Raw genomic sequence first — 13138 nt, 5'->3', positions numbered from 1 at the left:
TTCAATCAATTGGGATGTTTTATAAATTACATCTCTTCCAGTTAATTTAATAAAACATATCGTGTCAGAAGTGGGATTCGAACCCACGCCCTCATACGAGGAGCAGAATACAGAGATTCACGTTAAGAACGAAGGAAACTGAGCCCCTTGAGTCTGGCGCCTTAGACCGCTCGGCCACCCCGACTTGGATTCATTCAATTGGGACGTTTTATAAATTACATCTCTTCCAGTTAATTTCATAAAACATATCGTGTCAGAAGTGAGATTCGGACCCAGGCCCTCATTCGAGGGCCAGAATACACAGATTCACGTTGTGAACGAAGGAAACTGAGCCCCTTGAGTCTGGCGCCCTAGACCACTCGGCCACCCTAACTTGGATTCATTCAATTGTGATGTTTTATAAATTACATCTCTTCCAGTTAATTTCATAAAACATATCGTGTCAGAAGTGGGAATCGAACCCACGCCCTCATACGAGGACCAGAATACACATATTCACGTTGTGAACGAAGGAAACTGAGCCCCTTGAGTCTGGCGCCTTAGACCGCTCGGCCATCCTGACATGGATTCTTTCAATAGGGACGTTTTATAAATTACATCTATTCTAGTTAATTTCATAAAACATTTCGTGTCAGAAGTGGGATTCGAACCCACGCCCTCATACGAGGACCAGAATACACAGATTCACATTGCGAACGAAGGAAACTGAGCCCCTTGAGTCTGGCGCCTTAGACCGCTCGGCCACCCCGACTTGGATTCATTCAATTGGGACGTTTTATAAATTACATCTCTTCCAGTTAATTTCATAAAACATATCGTGTCAGAAGTGGGATTCGAACCCAGGCCCTCTAACGAGGACCAGAATACACAGATTCACGTTGCGAACGAAGGAAACTGAGCCCCTTGAGTCTGGCGCCTTAGACCGCTCGGCCACCCTGACTTGGATTCATTCAATTGGGACGTTTTATAAATTACATCTCTTCCAGTTAATTTCATAAAACATATCGTGTCAGAAGTGGGATTCGAACCCAGGCCCTCTAACGAGGACCAGAATACACAGATTCACGTTGCGAACGAAGGAAACTGAGCCCCTTGAGTCTGGCGCCTTAGACCGCACGGCCACCCTGACTTGGATTCATTCAATTGGGACGTTTTACAAATTACATTTCTTCCAGTTAATTTCATAAAACATAACATGTCAGAAGTGGGATTCGAACCCAGGCCCTCATACGAGGACTAGAATACACAGATTCACGTTGTGAACGAAGGAAACTGAGCCATTTGAGTCTGGCGCCTTAGACCGCTCGACCACCCTGACTTGGATTCAATCAATTGGGACGTTTTATAAATTACATCTATTCTAGTTAATTTCATAAAACATATCGTGTCAGAAGTGGGATTCGAACCCACGCTCTCATACGAGGACCAGAATACACAGATTCACCTTGCGAACGATGGAAACTGAGTCCCTTGAGTCTGGCGCCTTAGACCGCTCGGCCACCCCGACTAGGATTCATTCTTTTGGAAAGTTTTATAAATTACATCTCTTCCAGTTAATTTCATAAAACATATCGTGTCAGAAGTGGGATTCGCACCCAGGCTCTCATACGAGGACCAGAATACACAGATTCACGTTGTGAACGAAGGAAACTTAGCCCCATTTGAGTCTGGCGCCTTAGACCGCTCGGCCACCCTAACTTGGATTCAATCAATTGGGATGTTTTATAAATTACATCTCTTCCAGTTAATTTAATAAAACATATCGTGTCAGAAGTGGGATTCGAACCCACGCCCTCATACGAGGAGCAGAATACAGAGATTCACGTTAAGAACGAAGGAAACTGAGCCCCTTGAGTCTGGCGCCTTAGACCGCTCGGCCACCCCGACTTGGATTCATTCAATTGGGACGTTTTATAAATTACATCTCTTCCAGTTAATTTCATAAAACATATCGTGTCAGAAGTGAGATTCGGACCCAGGCCCTCATTCGAGGGCCAGAATACACAGATTCACGTTGTGAACGAAGGAAACTGAGCCCCTTGAGTCTGGCGCCCTAGACCACTCGGCCACCCTAACTTGGATTCATTCAATTGTGATGTTTTATAAATTACATCTCTTCCAGTTAATTTCATAAAACATATCGTGTCAGAAGTGGGAATCGAACCCACGCCCTCATACGAGGACCAGAATACACATATTCACGTTGTGAACGAAGGAAACTGAGCCCCTTGAGTCTGGCGCCTTAGACCGCTCGGCCATCCTGACATGGATTCTTTCAATAGGGACGTTTTATAAATTACATCTATTCTAGTTAATTTCATAAAACATTTCGTGTCAGAAGTGGGATTCGAACCCACGCCCTCATACGAGGACCAGAATACACAGATTCACATTGCGAACGAAGGAAACTGAGCCCCTTGAGTCTGGCGCCTTAGACCGCTCGGCCACCCCGACTTGGATTCATTCAATTGGGACGTTTTATAAATTACATCTCTTCCAGTTAATTTCATAAAACATATCGTGTCACAAGTGGGATTCGAACCCAGGCCCTCATACGAGGAGCAGAATACACAGATTCACGTTGCGAAGGAAGGAAACTGAGCCCCTTAGACCGCTCGGCAATCCTGACTTGGATTCATTCAATTGGGATGTTTTATAAATTACATCTCTTCCAGTTATTTTCATAAAACATATCGTATCAGAAGTGGGATTCGAACCCACGCCCTCATACGAGGAGCAGAATACACAGATTCACGTCGTGAACGAAAGAAACTAAGCCCCTTGAGTCTTACGCCTTAGACCGCTCGGCCATCCTGACTTGGATTTATTCAATTGGAACGTTTTATAAATTACATCTCTTCCAGTTAATTTCTTAAAACATATCGAGTCAGAAGTTGGATTCGAACCCACGCCCTCATACGAGGACCAGCATACACAGATTCACGTTGCGAACGATGGAAACTGAGTCCCTTGAGTCTCGCGCCCTAGACCGTTCGGCCACCCAGACCTGGATTCATTTAATTGGGATGTTTTATAAATTACATCTCTTCCAGTTAATTTCATAAAACATATCGTGTCAGAAGTGGGATTCGAACCCAGGCCCTCATACGAGGACCAGAATACACAGATTCACGTTGTGAACGAAGGAAACTGAGCCCCTTGAGTCTGGCGCCTTAGACCACTCGGCCACCCCGACTTGGATTCATTCAATTGGGACGTTTCATAAATTACATCTCTTCCAGTTAATTTCATAAAACATATCGTGTCAGAAGTGGGATTCGGACCCAGGCCCTCATATGAGGACCCAGGCCCTCATATGAGGACCAGAATGCACAGATTCACGTTGTGAACGAAGGAAACTGAGCCCCTTGAGTCTGGCGCCTTAGACCACTCGGCCACCCCGACTTGGATTCATTCAATTGGGACGTTTCATAAATTACATCTCTTCCAGTTAATTTCATAAAACATATCGTGTCAGAAGTGGGATTCAGACCCAGGCCCTCATACGAGGACCAGAATGCACAGATTCACGTTGTGAACGAAGGAAACTGAGCCCCTTGAGTCTGGCGCCTTAAACCGCTCCGCCATCCTGGCGTGGTCACTTCTAATTTGGACGTTTTTTAAATTACATCTCTTCCAGTTAATTTCATAAAACATATCTTGTCAGAAGTGGGATTCGAACCCACGCCCTCATATGAGGAGCAGAATACACTGATTCACGTTGAGAATGAAAGAAACTAGGTCCCTTGAGTCTGGCGCCTTAGACCGCTCCGCCATCCTGACGTGGTCACTTCTAATTTGGACCTTTTATAAATTACATCTCTTCCAGTTAATTTCATAAAACATATCGTGTCAGAAGTGGGATTCGAACCCAGGCCCTCATACGAGGACCAGAATACACAGATTCACATTGTGAACGAAGGAAACTGAGCCCCTTGAGTCTGGCGCCTTAGACCGCTCGGCCACCCTGACTTGGATTCATTCAATTGGGACGTTTTATAAATTACATCTCTTCCAGTTAATTTCATAAAACATATCGTGTCAGAAGTGGGATTCGAACCCAGGCCCTCATACGAGGACCAGAATACACAGATTCACGTTGCGAACGAAGGAAACTGAGCCCCTTGAGTCTGGCGCCTTAGACCGCACGGCCACCCTGACTTGGATTCATTCATTTGGGACGTTTTATAAATTACATCTCTTCCAGTTAATTTCATAAAACATAACGTGTCAGAAGTGGGATTCGAACCCAGGCCCTCATACGAGGACCAGAATACACGGATTCACGTTGTGAACGAAGGAAACTGAGCCCCTTGAGTCTGGCGCCTTAAACCGCTCCGCCATCCTGGCGTGGTCAGTTCTAATTTGGACGTTTTTTAAATTACATCTCTTCCAGTTAATTTCATAAAACATATCTTGTCAGAAGTGGGATTCGAACCCACGCCCTCATATGAGGAGCAGAATACACTGATTCACGTTGAGAATGAAAGAAACTAGGTCCCTTGAGTCTGGCGCCTTAGACCGCTCCGCCATCCTGACGTGGTCACTTCCAATTTGGACCTTTTATAAATTACATCTCTTCCAGTTAATTTCATAAAACATATCGTGTCAGAAGTGGGATTCGCACCCAGGCTCTCATACGAGGACCAGAATAGACAGATTCACGTTGTGAACGAAGGAAACTTAGCCCCATTTGAGTCGGCCCCTTAGACCGCTCGGCCACCCAGACCTGGATTCATTTAATTGGGATGTTTTATAAATTACATCTCTTCCAGTTAATTTCATAAAACATATCGTGTCAGAAGTGGGATTCGAACCCAGGCCCTCATACGAGGACCAGAATACACAGATTCACATTGCGAACGAAGGAATCTGAGCCCCTTGAGTCTGGCGCCTTAGACCGCTCGGCCACCCCGACTTAGATTCATTCAACTGGGACGTTTTATAAATTACATCTCTTCCAGTTAATTTCATAAAACATATCGTGTCAGAAGTGGGATTCGAACCCAGGCCCTCATACGAGGACCAGAATACACAGATTCACGTTGTGAACGAATGAAACTGAGCCCCTTGAGTTGGCGACTTAGACCGCTCGGCCACCCTGACTTGGATTCATAAAATTGGGACGTTTTATAAATTAAATCTCTTCCAGTTAATTTCATAAAACATATCGTGTCAGAAGTGGGATTCGAACCCACGCCCTCATACTAGGACCAGCATACACATATTCACGTTGTGAACGAAGGAAACTTAGCCCTTTGAGTCTGGCGCCTTAGACCGCTCGGCCACCCTAACTTGGATTCATTCAATTGGGATGTTTTCTAAATTACATCTCTTCCAGTTAATTTCATAAAACATATCGTGTCAGAAGTGGGATTCGAACCCACGCCCTCATACGAGGAGCAGAATACACAGATTCACATTGCGAACGAAGGAATCTGAGCCCCTTGAGTCTGGCGCCTTAGACCACTCGGCCACCCCGACTTGGATTCATTCAATTGGGACGTTTTATAAATTACATCTATTCTAGTTAATTTCATAAAACATATCGTGTCAGAAGTGGGATTCGAACCAGAGCTCTCATACGAGGACCAGAATACACAGATTCACGTTGCGAACGATGGAAACTGAGTCCCTTGAGTCTGGCGCTTTAGACCGCTCGGCCACCCCGACTAGGATTCATTCTTTTGGAAAGTTTTATAAATTACATCTCTTCCAGTTAATTTCATAAAACATATCGTGTCAGAAGTGGGATTCGCACCCAGGCTCTCATACGAGGACCAGAATACACAGATTCACGTTGTGAACGAAGGAAACTTAGCCCCATTTGAGTCTGGCGCCTTAGACCGCTCGGCCACCCTAACTTGGATTCAATCAATTGGGATGTTTTATAAATTACATCTCTTCCAGTTAATTTAATAAAACATATCGTGTCAGAAGTGGGATTCGAACCCACGCCCTCATACGAGGAGCAGAATACAGAGATTCACGTTAAGAACGAAGGAAACTGAGCCCCTTGAGTCTGGCGCCTTAGACCGCTCGGCCACCCCGACTTGGATTCATTCAATTGGGACGTTTTATAAATTACATCTCTTCCAGTTAATTTCATAAAACATATCGTGTCAGAAGTGGGATTCGGACCCAGGCCCTCATTCGAGGGCCAGAATACACAGATTCACGTTGTGAACGAAGGAAACTGAGCCCCTTGAGTCTGGCGCCCTAGACCACTCGGCCACCCTAACTTGGATTCATTCAACTGGGATGTTTTATAAATTACATCTCTTCCAGTTAATTTCATAAAACATATCGTGTCAGAAGTGGGAATCGAACCCACGCCCTCATACGAGGACCAGAATACACATATTCACGTTGTGAACGAAGGAAACTGAGCCCCTTGAGTCTGGCGCCTTAGACCGCTCGGCCATCCTGACATGGATTCTTTCAATAGGGACGTTTTATAAATTACATCTATTCTAGTTAATTTCATAAAACATTTCGTGTCAGAAGTGGGATTCGAACCCACGCCCTCATACGAGGACCAGAATACACAGATTCACATTGCGAACGAAGGAAACTGAGCCCCTTGAGTCTGGCGCCTTAGACCGCTCGGCCACCCCGACTTGGATTCATTCAATTGGGACGTTTTATAAATTACATCTCTTCCAGTTAATTTCATAAAACATATCGTGTCACAAGTGGGATTCGAACCCAGGCCCTCATACGAGGAGCAGAATACACAGATTCACGTTGCAAAGGAAGGAAACTGAGCCCCTTAGACCGCTCGGCAATCCTGACTTGGATTCATTCAATTGGGATGTTTTATAAATTACATCTCTTCCAGTTATTTTCATAAAACATATCGTATCAGAAGTGGGATTCGAACCCACGCCCTCATACGAGGAGCAGAATACACAGATTCACGTCGTGAACGAAAGAAACTAAGCCCCTTGAGTCTTACGCCTTAGACCGCTCGGCCATCCTGACTTGGATTTATTCAATTGGAACGTTTTATAAATTACATCTCTTCCAGTTAATTTCTTAAAACATATCGTGTCAGAAGTTGGATTCGAACCCACGCCCTCATACGAGGACCACATACACAGATTCACGTTGCGAACGATGGAAACTGAGTCCCTTGAGTCTCGCGCCCTAGACCGCTCGGCCACCCAGACCTGGATTCATTTAATTGGGATGTTTTATAAATTACATCTCTTCCAGTTAATTTCATAAAACATATCGTGTCAGAAGTGGGATTCGAACCCAGGCCCTCATACGAGGACCAGAATACACAGATTCACATTGCGAACGAAGGAATCTGAGCCCCTTGAGTCTGGCGCCTTAGACCGCTCGGCCACCCCGACTTAGATTCATTCAACTGGGACGTTTTATAAATTACATCTCTTCCAGTTAATTTCATAAAACATATCGTGTCAGAAGTGGGATTCGAACCCAGGCCCTCATACGAGGACCAGAATACACAGATTCACGTTGTGAACGAATGAAACTGAGCCCCTTGAGTTGGCGACTTAGACCGCTCGGCCACCCTGACTTGGATTCATAAAATTGGGACGTTTTATAAATTAAATCTCTTCCAGTTAATTTCATAAAACATATCGTGTCAGAAGTGGGATTCGAACCCACGCCCTCATACTAGGACCAGCATACACATATTCACGTTGTGAACGAAGGAAACTTAGCCCTTTGAGTCTGGCGCCTTAGACCGCTCGGCCACCCTAACTTGGATTCATTCAATTGGGATGTTTTCTAAATTACATCTCTTCCAGTTAATTTCATAAAACATATCGTGTCAGAAGTGGGATTCGAACCCACGCCCTCATACGAGGAGCAGAATACACAGATTCACGTTAAGAACGAAGAAAACTGAGCCCCTTGAGTCTGGCGCCGTAGACCGTTCGGCCACCCCGACTTGGATTCATTCAATTGGGACGTTTTATAAATTACATCTCTTCCAGTTAATTTCATAAAACATATCGTGTCAGAAGTGGGATTCGAACCCAGGCCCTCATACGAGGACCAGAATACACAGATTCACGTTGTGAACGAAGGAAACTGAGCCTCTTGAGTCTGGCGCCTTAGACCACTCGGCCACCCCGACTTGGATTCATTCAATTGGGACGTTTTATAAATTACATCTCTTCCAGTTAATTTCCTAAAACAAATCGTGTCAGAAGTGGGATTCGAACCCACGCCCTCAAACGAGGACCAGAATACACAGATTCACGTTGTGAACGAAGGAAACTGAGCCCCTTGTGTCTGGCGCCTTAGACCGCTCGGCCATCCTGACATGGATTCTTTCAATTGGGACGTTTTATAAATTACATTTATTCTAGTTAATTTCATAAAACATATCGTGCCAGAAGTGGGATTCGAACCCACGCCCTCATACGAAGACCAGAATACACAGATTCACATTGCGAACGAAGGAATCTGAGCCCCTTGAGTCTGGCGCCTTAGACCACTCGGCCACCCTGACTTGGATTCATTCAATTGGGACGTTTTATAAATTACATCTCTTCCAGTTAATTTCATAAAACATATCGTGTCAGAAGTGGGATTCGAACCCACGCCCTCATACGAGGAGCAGAATACACAGATTCACGTTAAGAACGAAGGAAACTGAGCCCCTTGAGTCTGGCGCCTTAGACCATTCGGCCACCCCGACTTGGATTCATTCAATTGGGACGTTTCATAAATTACATCTCTTCCAGTTAATTTCATAAAACATATCGTGTCAGAAGTGGGATTCGGACCCAGGCCCTCATACGAGGACCAGAATGCACAGATTCACGTTGTGAACGAAGAAAACTGAGCCCCTTGAGTCTGGCGCCTTAGACATGTCCGCCATCCTGGCGTGGTCACTTCTAATTTGGACGTTTTATAAATTACATCTCTTCCAGTTAATTTCATAAAACATATCTTGTCAGAAGTGGGATTCGAACCCACGCCCTCATATGAGGAGCAGAATACACAGATTCACATTGTGAAGAAGGAAACTGAGCCCCCTGAGTCTGGCGCCTTAGACCGCTCGGCCACCCTGACTTGGATTCATTCAATTGGGACGTTTTATAAATTACATCTCTTCCAGTTAATTTCATAAAACATATCGTGTCAGAAGTGGGATTCGAACCCAGGCCCTCATACGAGGACCAGAATGCACAGATTCACGTTGTGAACGAAGGAAACTGAGCCATTTGAGTCTGGCGCCTTAGACCGCTCGGCCACCCTGACTTGGATTCAATCAATTGGGACGTTTTATAAATTACATCTATTCTAGTTAATTTCATAAAACATAGCGTGTCAGAAGGGGGATTCGAACCAGAGCTCTCATACGAGGACCAGAATACACAGATTCACGTTGCGAACGATGGAAACTGAGTCCCTTGAGTCTGGCGCCTTAGACCGCTCGGCCACCCCGACTTGGATTCATTCTTTTGGAAAGTTTTATAAATTACATCTCTTCCAGTTAATTTCATAAAACATATCGTGTCAGAAGTGGGATTCGCACCCAGGCTCTCATACGAGGACCAGAATACACAGATTCACGTTGTGAACGAAGGAAACTTAGCCCCATTTGAGTCTGGCGCCTTAGACCGCTCGGCCACCCTAACTTGGATTCAATCAATTGGGATGTTTTATAAATTACATCTCTTCCAGTTAATTTAATAAAACATATCGTGTCAGAAGTGGGATTCGAACCCACGCCCTCATACGAGGAGCAGAATACAGAGATTCACATTGCGAACGAAGGAATCTGAGCCCCTTGAGTCTGGCGCCTTAGACCACTCGGCCACCCTGACTTGGATTCATTCAATTGGGACGTTTTATAAATTACATCTCTTCCAGTTAATTTCATAAAACATATCGTGTCAGAAGTGGGATTCGAACCCACGCCCTCATACGAGGAGCAGAATACACAGATTCACGTTAAGAACGAAGGAAACTGAGCCCCTTGAGTCTGGCGCCTTAGACCATTCGGCCACCCCGACTTGGATTCATTCAATTGGGACGTTTCATAAATTACATCTCTTCCAGTTAATTTCATAAAACATAGCGTGTCAGAAGGGGGATTCGAACCAGAGCTCTCATACGAGGACCAGAATACACAGATTCACGTTGCGAACGATGGAAACTGAGTCCCTTGAGTCTGGCGCCTTAGACCGCTCGGCCACCCCGACTTGGATTCATTCTTTTGGAAAGTTTTATAAATTACATCTCTTCCAGTTAATTTCATAAAACATATCGTGTCAGAAGTGGGATTCGCACCCAGGCTCTCATACGAGGACCAGAATACACAGATTCACGTTGTGAACGAAGGAAACTTAGCCCCATTTGAGTCTGGCGCCTTAGACCGCTCGGCCACCCTAACTTGGATTCAATCAATTGGGATGTTTTATAAATTACATCTCTTCCAGTTAATTTAATAAAACATATCGTGTCAGAAGTGGGATTCGCACCCAGGCTCTCATACGAGGACCAGAATACACAGATTCACGTTGTGAACGAAGGAAACTGAGCCATTTGAGTCTGGCGCCTTAGACCGCTCGGCCACCCTGACTTGGATTCAATCAATTGGGACGTTTTATAAATTACATCTATTCTAGTTAATTTCATAAAACATAGCGTGTCAGAAGGGGGATTCGAACCAGAGCTCTCATACGAGGACCAGAATACACAGATTCACGTTGCGAACGATGGAAACTGAGTCCCTTGAGTCTGGCGCCTTAGACCGCTCGGCCACCCCGACTTGGATTCATTCTTTTGGAAAGTTTTATAAATTACATCTCTTCCAGTTAATTTCATAAAACATATCGTGTCAGAAGTGGGATTCGCACCCAGGCTCTCATACGAGGACCAGAATACACAGATTCACGTTGTGAACGAAGGAAACTTAGCCCCATTTGAGTCTGGCGCCTTAGACCGCTCGGCCACCCTAACTTGGATTCAATCAATTGGGATGTTTTATAAATTACATCTCTTCCAGTTAATTTAATAAAACATATCGTGTCAGAAGTGGGATTCGAACCCACGCCCTCATACGAGGAGCAGAATACAGAGATTCACGTTAAGAACGAAGGAAACTGAGCCCCTTGAGTCTGGCGCCTTAGACCGCTCGGCCACCCCGACTTGGATTCATTCAATTGGGACGTTTTATAAATTACATCTCTTCCAGTTAATTTCATAAAACATATCGTGTCAGAAGTGGGATTCGGACCCAGGCCCTCATTCGAGGGCCAGAATACACAGATTCACGTTGTGAACGAAGGAAACTGAGCCCCTTGAGTCTGGCGCCCTAGACCACTCGGCCACCCTAACTTGGATTCATTCAATTGGGATGTTTTATAAATTACATCTATTCTAGTTAATTTCATAAAACATTTCGTGTCAGAAGTGGGATTCGAACCCACGCCCTCATACGAGGACCAGAATACACAGATTCACATTGCGAACGAAGGAAACTGAGCCCCTTGAGTCTGGCGCCTTAGACCGCTCGGCCACCCCGACTTGGATTCATTCAATTGGGACGTTTTATAAATTACATCTCTTCCAGTTAATTTCATAAAACATATCGTGTCACAAGTGGGATTCGAACCCAGGCCCTCATACGAGGAGCAGAATACACAGATTCACGTTGCGAAGGAAGGAAACTGAGCCCCTTAGACCGCTCGGCAATCCTGACTTGGATTCATTCAATTGGGATGTTTTATAAATTACATCTCTTCCAGTTATTTTCATAAAACATATCGTATCAGAAGTGGGATTCGAACCCACGCCCTCATACGAGGAGCAGAATACACAGATTCACGTCGTGAACGAAAGAAACTAAGCCCCTTGAGTCTTACGCCTTAGACCGCTCGGCCATCCTGACTTGGATTTATTCAATTGGAACGTTTTATAAATTACATCTCTTCCAGTTAATTTCTTAAAACATATCGTGTCAGAAGTTGGATTCGAACCCACGCCCTCATACGAGGACCAGCATACACAGATTCACGTTGCGAACGATGGAAACTGAGTCCCTTGAGTCTCGCGCCCTAGACCGCTCGGCCACCCAGACCTGGATTCATTTAATTGGGATGTTTTATAAATTACATCTCTTCCAGTTAATTTCATAAAACATATCGTGTCAGAAGTGGGATTCGAACCCAGGCCCTCATACGAGGACCAGAATACACAGATTCACATTGCGAACGAAGGAATCTGAGCCCCTTGAGTCTGGCGCCTTAGACCGCTCGGCCACCCCGACTTAGATTCATTCAACTGGGACGTTTTATAAATTACATCTCTTCCAGTTAATTTCATAAAACATATCGTGTCAGAAGTGGGATTCGAACCCAGGCCCTCATACGAGGACCAGAATACACAGATTCACGTTGTGAACGAATGAAACTGAGCCTCTTGAGTCTGGCGCCTTAGACCACTCGGCCACCCCGACTTGGATTCATTCAATTGGGACGTTTTATAAATTACATCTCTTCCAGTTAATTTCATAAAACATATCGTGTCAGAAGTGGGATTCGAACCCACGCCCTCATACGAGGAGCAGAATACACAGATTCACGTTAAGAACGAAGGAAACTGAGCCCCTTGAGTCTGGCGCCGTAGACCGTTCGGCCACCCCGACTTGGATTCATTCAATTGGGACGTTTTATAAATTACATCTCTTCCAGTTAATTTCATAAAACATATCGTGTCAGAAGTGGGATTCGAACCCAGGCCCTCATACGAGGACCAGAATACACAGATTCACGTTGTGAACGAAGGAAACTGAGCCTCTTGAGTCTGGCGCCTTAGACCACTCGGCCACCCCGACTTGGATTCATTCAATTGGGACGTTTTATAAATTACATCTCTTCCAGTTAATTTCATAAAACAAATCGTGTCAGAAGTGGGATTCGAACACACGCCCTCAAACGAGGACCAGAATACACAGATTCACGTTGTGAACGAAGGAAACTGAGCCCCTTGTGTCTGGCGCCTTAGACCGCTCGGCCATCCTGACATGGATTCTTTCAATTGGGACGTTTTATAAATTACATTTATTCTAGTTAATTTCATAAAACATATCGTGTCAGAAGTGGGATTCGAACCCACGCCCTCATACGAGGACCAGAATACA

At 44.9% G+C, this 13138-nt stretch overlaps 10 non-coding genes across 10 annotated transcripts in view; all 10 read right to left on the bottom strand.

Moving 5' to 3' along the window:
* Nucleotides 1-440: 440 nt before the first annotated feature.
* TRNAL-CAA (transfer RNA leucine (anticodon CAA)) lies at nucleotides 441-562 on the bottom strand. The gene is made up of 2 exons: nucleotides 525-562; nucleotides 441-486 (listed from the first exon to the last, which is right to left on the bottom strand). It is a non-coding gene; the product is annotated as a tRNA-Leu (tRNA).
* A 67-nt stretch (nucleotides 563-629) lies between these two features.
* Nucleotides 630-751, bottom strand: TRNAL-CAA (transfer RNA leucine (anticodon CAA)). Its single transcript has 2 exons — nucleotides 714-751; nucleotides 630-675 (listed from the first exon to the last, which is right to left on the bottom strand). It is a non-coding gene; the product is annotated as a tRNA-Leu (tRNA).
* Nucleotides 752-2143: 1392 nt separating this feature from the next.
* On the bottom strand, nucleotides 2144-2265 carry TRNAL-CAA (transfer RNA leucine (anticodon CAA)). Its single transcript has 2 exons — nucleotides 2228-2265; nucleotides 2144-2189 (listed from the first exon to the last, which is right to left on the bottom strand). It is a non-coding gene; the product is annotated as a tRNA-Leu (tRNA).
* A 67-nt stretch (nucleotides 2266-2332) lies between these two features.
* Nucleotides 2333-2454, bottom strand: TRNAL-CAA (transfer RNA leucine (anticodon CAA)). The gene is made up of 2 exons: nucleotides 2417-2454; nucleotides 2333-2378 (listed from the first exon to the last, which is right to left on the bottom strand). It is a non-coding gene; the product is annotated as a tRNA-Leu (tRNA).
* Nucleotides 2455-6309: 3855 nt separating this feature from the next.
* Nucleotides 6310-6431, bottom strand: TRNAL-CAA (transfer RNA leucine (anticodon CAA)). Its single transcript has 2 exons — nucleotides 6394-6431; nucleotides 6310-6355 (listed from the first exon to the last, which is right to left on the bottom strand). It is a non-coding gene; the product is annotated as a tRNA-Leu (tRNA).
* A 67-nt stretch (nucleotides 6432-6498) lies between these two features.
* TRNAL-CAA (transfer RNA leucine (anticodon CAA)) lies at nucleotides 6499-6620 on the bottom strand. Its single transcript has 2 exons — nucleotides 6583-6620; nucleotides 6499-6544 (listed from the first exon to the last, which is right to left on the bottom strand). It is a non-coding gene; the product is annotated as a tRNA-Leu (tRNA).
* A 1752-nt stretch (nucleotides 6621-8372) lies between these two features.
* Nucleotides 8373-8494, bottom strand: TRNAL-CAA (transfer RNA leucine (anticodon CAA)). The gene is made up of 2 exons: nucleotides 8457-8494; nucleotides 8373-8418 (listed from the first exon to the last, which is right to left on the bottom strand). It is a non-coding gene; the product is annotated as a tRNA-Leu (tRNA).
* A 445-nt stretch (nucleotides 8495-8939) lies between these two features.
* On the bottom strand, nucleotides 8940-9060 carry TRNAL-CAG (transfer RNA leucine (anticodon CAG)). Its single transcript has 2 exons — nucleotides 9023-9060; nucleotides 8940-8985 (listed from the first exon to the last, which is right to left on the bottom strand). It is a non-coding gene; the product is annotated as a tRNA-Leu (tRNA).
* Nucleotides 9061-11401: 2341 nt separating this feature from the next.
* Nucleotides 11402-11523, bottom strand: TRNAL-CAA (transfer RNA leucine (anticodon CAA)). The gene is made up of 2 exons: nucleotides 11486-11523; nucleotides 11402-11447 (listed from the first exon to the last, which is right to left on the bottom strand). It is a non-coding gene; the product is annotated as a tRNA-Leu (tRNA).
* A 1565-nt stretch (nucleotides 11524-13088) lies between these two features.
* TRNAL-CAA (transfer RNA leucine (anticodon CAA)) overlaps nucleotides 13089-13138 on the bottom strand; it is a 122-nt gene continuing 72 nt past the window's right edge. Inside the window, exon 2 of the tRNA in view lies at nucleotides 13089-13134. This is a non-coding gene — a tRNA (tRNA-Leu). The remainder of the gene's footprint in view (nucleotides 13135-13138) is intronic.

The sequence above is a fragment of the Phalangium opilio genome, unplaced genomic scaffold (assembly GCF_054372755.1).
Source record: "Phalangium opilio isolate 3A_F unplaced genomic scaffold, DU_Popi_V2 ptg000061l_1, whole genome shotgun sequence".
Taxonomy (NCBI): Eukaryota; Metazoa; Arthropoda; class Arachnida; order Opiliones; family Phalangiidae; genus Phalangium; species Phalangium opilio.
This window is presented reverse-complemented; position numbering and strand designations above follow the sequence as displayed.